Source organism: Limulus polyphemus, unplaced genomic scaffold (assembly GCF_000517525.1).
Source record: "Limulus polyphemus unplaced genomic scaffold, Limulus_polyphemus-2.1.2 Scaffold613, whole genome shotgun sequence".
Classification (NCBI taxonomy): Eukaryota; Metazoa; Arthropoda; class Merostomata; order Xiphosura; family Limulidae; genus Limulus; species Limulus polyphemus.
In genome coordinates this window covers 375,444-384,851 of record NW_013666223.1, presented here as the reverse complement: position 1 = coordinate 384,851, position 9,408 = coordinate 375,444, and the positions used below count along the sequence as shown (strand labels likewise).

The 9,408-nt window shown below is 34.7% G+C and overlaps 1 protein-coding gene across 1 annotated transcript in view; it reads left to right on the top strand.

Annotated features, from left to right (window-relative positions):
• The first annotated feature begins 3,618 nt into the window (after window positions 1-3,618).
• LOC106459464 overlaps window positions 3,619-9,408 on the top strand; it is a 79,438-nt gene continuing 73,648 nt past the window's right edge. The window contains exon 1 of the mRNA XM_022385958.1: window positions 3,619-4,240. The gene's annotated coding sequence lies outside the window, so the exon portion shown is untranslated. The remainder of the gene's footprint in view (window positions 4,241-9,408) is intronic.

Genomic DNA, 9,408 nt, shown 5'->3' with positions numbered 1-9,408 from the left:
CACTGCCCTGTGACTTATACTTGAAGGGTAGAGCTCAGTGGATCTGACTGCTTTTCACACGGGCAGCTATATGTAGCCTGCTCAAAAGTCAGATCTTCTCGCAGCCTATTTATCCATGCCCCAGGTGGACGTACTTCCAATGTTGTCTATCAAGAGGCTCTTCGGTAAATAAAACTAATTTTTTCACAGATGTGTGATACACTACAAACACACAAGTACAACTCATCACAATTTGACATTTTCCGTTTTTTCTAAGTGACGCAGTTAACACATGATCCACAGTATCTTTTGTTAACTTATATTTAATTGTTATAATAATGTACAATAAAAAATGTAATGTAAATAATGTACAAGTAATTTGTTTGTTAATTGTTAAATTAATGTATTATTTATACACACAACCCATACGAAGGACGGGGTACTCAGCTAGTAGTAAAATAAAAACGAAATTTAAACAAACGGTAAACGCTGACAACTCTGTCGAAGACAGAACAACTTGATTAATCATTTTATCAAGGTCAATATTCAATGTTCTTGTTCTGCTTTTTTTTTCAATGTTTAGTAGTAAAAGTTACTGTAAATGTTCATCAGTAAGAGAGGACCGATAGCATGTTTTGATAATCTTAAGTTTTGAATAAACATGCTCATAACATGTTGTAGTACCGCATAGTGTCAACATATATTTGCAGAGTGACAAAAATATTTTTGTAGGCTGGAGAATACAAGTTTAACTTTCTGAGAAACAGAAACAAGCACCCGAAACAAGCCTTGAAAAAATTGTCATTGGTGCTTTTCACGCCACTAGATTTATCATTGTCTTCGGATTCCGACTTCGAGTAACCATTTTAGAATATTATTCAGTATGAATCGCGCAAAGCATTACTGAGAGTCATTTTGAATTTCGGCAAAGCTTCCAAGTTCCACACGGAAATCCTGCAGGTTGACCTCTGGCAAAATTAGAGTTATTTAGTTGAAAGAAATGGCAGTAGTCGTCTCAATCTCATTTAGGTAAAATTTCTAAGCGAATGTTGACATGAGCGCAATTGAGAAAGAGCGACTTTGGAATGGAAAAGTTCAAAAGAATCAGTCTACTTGGAACAACGAGATTGGGAAGTCAGACGATACCTGCAATAATTGGGAAGTCAGGCGATACCTGCAATAATTGGGAAGTCAGACGATATCTGCAATAATTGGGAAGTCAGGCGATATCTGCAATAAAGATTTTTGGTCAGTACTATGACACATCTGCAAATGGACTGTACGTTTAAATACTTTCAGCACCGACAAATAATGTTGGAGTTAGCATGCTTTGACCCCAGGCATGTAGAAACACAGCTGTATCTTGGAGCATAGATAAATATTTGAAAGCACGGACAACAACTGAAATGCTGTCAACCAGAACGGGGATTAGCACATGCGCAAAACACTTTGTGGATATATGCCCTGGACTTCATTTTCGATAAGTCGCTGCGATCCAGATATATCAGCTCTCGTTTTAGAAATACCATCGAATGACGATAAAACACACTATTTAAGGAGATTACGAACTCCTACAGTAGAAGTATGCATGTGAAGCCGTTTTACTTAGAGGGAGAAGAGCGAATGCTGACTCCCGTATTGTTGATGTTGTGCCATGGATGTATTGAAGCACAATTGTGCATTGCTCTTTCACCTAAACATTTTGCATTGAGTCACACTGTATTGAGAAAATACCAGCTTCCTTAACCTCGCTTACAATCTCCTGCTTTATTTGCTGAAAAATAATTTTGATGATTTTCTCAAAGAAAGAGTTACTCAAGAAAGTCACTAAAGAGCCTCGTCCTTAACTTCTAGATGGTGCCTTTGGCTGTTTATCTGCGAATTTAAATATGTGTGCCTACTTTGCTGTAACCTAATTCACATATCTTTATTTGTTATGGCATCTATCAATTGGTGTCAACGAATCCATCATTTTATGTGGATCATCAGGATAAGATAACTGAGCAAGCTTTCCAAGTTTTTCACAAGATTGGCTAACGTCTCTTATTTCCTCTTTACTCTGTTACTGAATTTAACTTTGAATACTTCTTTTTTATTTGTCACTCAAAACCTGTTGGATAAGGCAGCAACCAAGGATGGAAAGTTACTTAATATCATTATAGCTGGTATTTTCAAGTGAACAGAAAGATGAATAGTTTGTTGTTCACTATTCCACCCATTCACTTTAGAAATGATCTGAGTCGCACCTGATATGCCTTCCCTGACACCTTTACATCATAGTCCATTGGTTTCTCAATTGGGCGATGTTATTGAACAGGCCAGCTCAATTTGCATTTGGTAGTTCAGGAAGTTCTACAGACACAGATGGCACATTGGTAATGGTAAAAGGTGTAGACCAAATAGGTTCTCCTATTTCATATTTTATAGTAAATAGTGTTTTAGATTGGAATTATAGGGCAGATGCAGAAGAAGGTGTGGCTGGTTTAATCTTTGAATTTACCAGTGAATTTGTAATTTTTTTTTGTTCTTTCATTGATGTTCTTTTCTGCCCCAACGATTTTTTCAACCCAATTTCTTTTTGTACTTCTCTGATTTTATCATAACAACCTTTCTGAATATTATAGATGTCCTTGTTGCTGCAAGCCATTTGTACATTTTCAATGGCTTCATTGATTTTCTTTTCAATATTTTTTTTGTTTATGGCCTAGTGTTGAAGGCACTTGACTCACAATCTGCGAGTCGCAACTTTTCTCTGTCCTTTCTTTTAATTTTCTATTTCTTTTTTGGGTTTCCTTTAACGCTCTGTCTCTTTCTGCTTATTCTTTTTCCAACTATTTTATCATCTTCAGCAAATTTGCAATCTCATTTCGTGCTCGTGTTTAGTCAAAGTTCTGTTTTATTTGCCTCAAAATAAATCCATTTCCCACACCAATGTTATAACGTGTTTTTTTCATTGAGAGAGGTCTCTAGGATTATTTGGTAAAACTGAGCGAAGTCCATTCCATATAACAATAAGGAATAATTTATTTCTTCTATAAAGTTTTAATACGGGCTACGTTCACTTGTAGGCTTAACTTCATAAACAATGTTTCAACAAAAATTCTGAAACTAAAGTACGTGAACTTACTTCTAAAAATTTCCTCGATAATGCGTCCGTAACAAATACGCTAACTTATTAACTCCATCATTGACAAACAGACTCGCTAAATCTCGCTGTCTCACTCACTAAAACTCTTTAAATGACACTGAACTGATGAATTAATTCTAACTCATTCAGTCTGTCATGTTTATATTATACTAGTTTTCTACGTACTATAGGAAGTCCCGCTGAATTACATAAATCAACTAGCCATGGTTTCATCTCCAATCCCCCCTAGTAAACAAAACATTAATATAATAAAAACATATCCCAAACTTTATGGCCACGTCGTTCACATTGTAAATTTGTTTTAGAGCAAAGCTACATTGAGATATTTGCTGTGTCCACTGCGGGAAATCGAATCCCGGATATTAGCATTGTAAGCCCGTAGATTTACCGCTGTCTCAACTGGGACTGCTTTGTTAACATAAATATAAATTTCGTCTTCTTCGTTAACAAGTCATGCGCATGGGGGAAAGTTTCTGGAGCGAGGCTTCACTGACTGACTTGGCCTCACTGGAGACAGTGTTTATAGTTTCAGACTGGACACAAAGGCTGATAACTCCTTAATTAATACGCTTCTGTATGATACTATCTTTATCGGTTTTAACTTGCTTCTTTACCTCATTGTCAGAAGGTGCTAGATTAAATTCTAGTTTTGCATAACTTCGTACTATACGTATTATTTTACGTATAAAAACAAAGTTGTATCAGTATTGGGAATGCCTTATTTACCATGTACAGAATCTAAGTATTCAGGAATGTATTTTTTTTGTCTCACAGCTTGTTCGTAATGATTAATCATGTGACGTTTAAGTATCTTAAAGTTTTGTTTTTTTTAAACATTTATGTAAAACGCTTTTAAGAGATTTAATAATTACTTGTTGTGTGATTCTAGTCAGAGCTCGAATTGAAGAGAAACTCAGGAGAACGTCGTTCCGATTGTTAAAATAAATATAAATTTCGTCTTTATCGTTAATAAATTATGCGCATAGGGGAACGTTTCGTGAGTAAGAAATACCCCACTGACTGACTTCGCCTTAATGGAAACACGAGTGTACAGTTGCAGTTGTGCTGACCTCCATTTGTCAGATATTATGTCCATCTCTCCATCAACTGTTGGTAAAGTTGATTTTTAGTTTACTCTTGATGTTTGTTTTTACAAAGTTATTGTAAAATGTTAATTTTTAAGTAATTAGTGACTTATCAACGAGGTGATTAAATTCATGGTATATTTGTATACACGAGAGTATCACTATCACTATAATGTATACTTCTTTCAATATATTTATGGAGTTACTAGTTGAAATGCGATAATTAATTTTAGTACATTCTCGTAATTTTCCAATCTTTGTTCTTTAAGAGCTACGAATTACCCATTATATCAAGGTTATTGATGAGTACTTGAAAGATAGAAGAATAAATGAAAGACGATGATTTACGCTCACAACCAGAATTTATATTACTGTTGTTTTGTTGAACACTGTATATATTAAAATTAAAAATTCTGCTGCCCATACCCCTCTTATAAGATTAGCTAATTGTTGGGTATTTAATTTCGAAACCTTTTTAAATCAATATTACTTACAGTGGAAACATTAATGTTCACTAACACGAATTACTGATTTATCAGAACTGTTTAAAGAACACGATAATGCTTATGAATGTCTTTTTATTTTACTTTTATCAACAGGAATATTGATATAAAAAGTACTGAAATCAAAAGTTTCTATTGTTTCTCTTTTCACAGGTATTAAAATAATGTATAAACATATTAAGGCGTTACCAGACTTGTGTGCAATTTGAAAAATATATACAAAAAACCTAAATTATTTGGAATTTACAATTTACATAAATTGCCATTGAAATCAGATTTAGAGCCACGTGATCAGATAAGCATCTGGCAACGCTCCATTAATAAGAAATGCTTATTTGAAGTTCTCTAATAAAGTTAAGTTATTTTTAATTTTTGTTACAATACTACTCTTTTGTGTAGAACCTTTTCACAATCTCTAAAATTGTCTTTGTTTTACGCGTAATGTTTTTATCTTCCATTTTTATTATCGTATTTTTCGTTTTCGGCAGCGGTTCTTAACATGTGGTTCGTGTAAAGGATGCATAATTACAGAAAGGAAGCAGCAGCGTATAGATCCCATTGTGACCCGCCAAGATAAAAAAAATCAGGTTGTTCGTAAAAAAAAGTTTGCAAACCACTGGTTTGCGGCATGGTTTTGTTTTCTGATAAACTGATTATTTTCATTTGTTCTTGTTAAAATTTTTAGTCTTAAGTTATATACTGATAACTTTCACATGCTTTTTTCTTCCACGTATATATGATTTAAGATGACACTCTAGATTTTCTGTACATCTAACTTTATTACTTTTTCAGGCCTTGATGTAACATTCATGTGTGTGTGATGTAGTATAACCTCATTTGGGTTCAGTACCAGTTTGATCTCCTGTCTGGTCTGCTGACTCTGGCGTAGCTAGGACTATGTATAAAAAGAAACAGTTAACGATCATTTACGTACATTCATTGACCTTGTAATCAGTATGTTGAGTTTCGTAAAGCCCTGGTGAGTCAACCCTATGGATCGTTCAAAAACCTGCATAAAATACTTCGCTCCGCTGGAGGGCTCAATTTCTACATCATGATCCATAATAACACCTATGTTTCAATCAAACTCTTTCATTATCCCAAGTTACTTCTATAGCTACCTAAAGGGCCAATTCCCGAAAACAAACTCCGCTAGGACACCCGTCCGTGCCACGAGTGGTTTCGTTAACTTGTGAGTGGAGGCTCTGAACATAGCTTCAAACATGGCACCCCAGGGGGTGATTAGGAGGTGCTAGGAACACAAAATCTGATGCTATATCCAGGCTCAGCGACTCTGGAAACCTAATCCTAGACCCCATTATGCTTGAGTGACCTTCCAGGAAAGTTTCTTGTAGGAGGGCTGCGCCATATAGATAAGAAATGAATAAAAACCTTATAACCCCAGCGCTTTCAAAAGGTGGACTTTTCTTCTTTTGGGAAAAACTGGAGAATGGTGGTGTAATCGAATGAGTGATATATATAAAGGGAGTTGAGTGACGTCATGAAGGTCATCCGGTTTTCCAGGAAGTATTTAGTCTACTTCTTTATGTACTGTTGTAAGCATCTCATTTCCGGTACAATGTAGCCGATGGCGAGAGTGTATGTAAAAGGATGTTAGGGATATTTTACTTTAAAAATGGATAAATATATGTATATTTAAAACTTTACTTAAGTGTTTAAAATAAAGATGACACCTTGAGACTGATTGAAAAAGATATGTTATGCTAATCAATTTATAAAAACAAGTATGGAAAATTATCTTAAATAAATAGTAAGTTTTAGGAAATTCAACGTTCACATTACATGAAAAAAAAAAAAGCAAAGAATAAAAATTATTTTTCTGACAGAGATGAAACCAATGAACGGAGATTACTGATTTCAGGATCTAGATTAATTTCGAAAGGTTGAACAGTGTTTAGATTAGCAATCCAATAATCTTCTTTCATTTCTCTATCTGCTTCAGTTTTGAATCCTGTTTCAATGCCGATGAGAGTAACATCGTTAATGGAATGATCGGGTTGGTTAAAGTGTTGAGCAACAGGGAGATCTTTTTCGGTGTTAATAGAAGATTTATGGTTGTTGAAACGTTCTCTAAGAGTTGTTTGTGTATATCCTACATATTGGTAGTTGCATTTTTTACACTGTATAAGGTCAATGGTGTTTTTTGTGACTTCTTTGGAAAATTTAAAGTTTCTTTGATTGTGCTTGTCAGAAAATGAGTCAATGGTTTTTATGAACTTGTAGGTTTGACAACGGGCTGTATTACATGGACGACAAACATTTTTGGGTGGGATGTAATTCACTTTTGTGTGAACAAGGATATCTTTTAGAATTCTGCTTCTTCGGAAGGAGACAACGGGAACTTTAGGAAATATCTGTTTAAGGCGATCGTTCAGTTGTAGGAGATGAAAATGTTTTTTCACAATTCGCGAAACGTTTCTAAGTTTAAAGTGATAGGTGATAATAAGAGGAATTATATTTGAAAGTTTAGTATTTCTCTGATTTAGGAAGTTTTTCCGCTGAGTGCTGTTAGCCTTTTCAATTTGTCTGGCGATTTCGGTATCTTTGTATCCTCTGTGTAACATGGTTTGTTTTAGATCCTTGATTTGTTTTCTGTAGTCTGTTTCATTTGAGCATATTTTCTTTATTCTAAGAGCTTGACTGTTGGTAATGGGAGGCGCGACAGCTTTTATAGTGAAGGTATTGTGGTCTGTCTATAGGTTTTTTGTACAAGTCAGTGTGTAAAATTCCGTCTTTTAGAAAAACAGTGACGTCAAGAAAGTTAATCTGGGTAGGCAAGTAATCACAGGTAAATTTGATTGTTTTGTGAAAAGAGTTTGCATGTGAGATAGATTCTTTAAGTGATTTAAGACCGGCTGTCCAAATGAAAAATATGTCGTCTATGTAACATTTCCATGTATGAGGTTTTACAGGGCCTAGTTGTAAAAGCTGGTTTTCAATATGACCCATAAAAATGTTTGCATAATTGGGAGCCACATTGGTACCCATTGCAGTACCGTTAACCTGAATGTAATACTCATTATTGAATTCGAAGTTGTTCAGAGTTAAAACCACGCTGGCAAGATCAGTTACTATTTGAGATTCAGATTGTTTAGAAATATTTAATGCTGGCTTTAGAGTTTGTAGTCCTTCATCATGTGGAATATTGGTGTAAAGGGAAGAAACATCCACCGTGCAATAAAGACTGTTGGGTGCTAACTGTCTGTTAGTATTAATATCTTCTATGATGTTAAGAAAGTGAGTAGTATCCCTTATGTAAGAGGGGAGGGTACATGGAATACATTTCATGTGTTGGTCAACAAAAGCGGACAGCTTTTCAGTAGCCATGTTTATATTAGAAATTATGGGTCGGCCAGGATTGTTTGGTTTGTGTATTTTGGGTAAGAGATAAAATCTACCAGGGAAAGCTTGTCTGGGTATCAAATACTGAAAGGTCTCTTTGTTGATTTTACTGTTTTGGAGGATTTCTTTAAGCTTATCAGTTATGGTCTTAATAAACTGAGTTGTAGGATCATGTGTAGAAATTAGTGTTCTCTAGTTGCCGGTTAGCTTCCGTGATATAGTCATCATTGTTAAGAATAACAATAGCCTCACCCTTGTCTGCTGGCTTTATTATGATATTGTTCTTCTATTTAAGATTGTGTAAAGCACTTCTTTCATTTTGGTTAATATTATAAGGATATTGCTTGGAAGATTTTAAGGTCTGTATTATGTAATTTTCTAATGCTTTAATATAACTCTCTACATGTGGTTCTGTTTGGTGGATAAGGACACCCCCGGGGTACCCTAAGTCCGCCTACAAGTATGGTCACGATTGCTCCAAAATTACTGGAGGAATTCGCGGACCAAAATTCACATAACTTATTTAATACGGAGATTATATGATTTTTGTTTTATCTGTTATTTAATATACTTTGAAATTCGTTCCGCTTGAATTACAAATAGAAGATATAAAATCTGTTTTTTTATTAGGCTGTAATAAACCATGATGTGTGTAAAAGAGCTAATGTTTATAAGTAGACACAAACAACAGTGTCTTTAAAAATATTTTAAACATAGCCTTTTGACCTATATATGTAGACTCAAAATAATATTAGTGATAAAGATACGGCACGTGACTGGAGCCGTGCCAACATTTGTTATGACTCATAAATACAGCAAATTAAGTGTGTTTCTTAACCTTACATCTGGTGTAATTTGCAGGAACCTCATTTAATATTTACCCTTTCTATAGATGTGAGATTAGAATTCTCAAAGCTTTATACAGTAACCAGGATATTAATATAATCAACATAAGGAATATTTGGTACATAATAAACGACTCTCGCATAACAAGAGGTTCGAAATTTTGGTGAATGGTGTACTAGTATCAGAAAAAGTGGAGAAGACAAGAGATGACTAAGTTTGAAGAACAATCACTAATCCTGTAATTGAGCTCACATTCCACTGGGTTAACACGGAATAATTAAAATAAAATAAAGATGTTTGAAAAATAAAACAAATGCATCAGAGGAAGTTACTGGATGAATAATAAACCGACCTACAAATGCATCAGAGGACCATACTAGATGAACAAAAGACTGACCTACAAATGCATCAGAGGGCCATACTGAATGAATAATAGACCGACCTACAAATGCATCAGAGGACCATACTAGATGAACAAAAGACT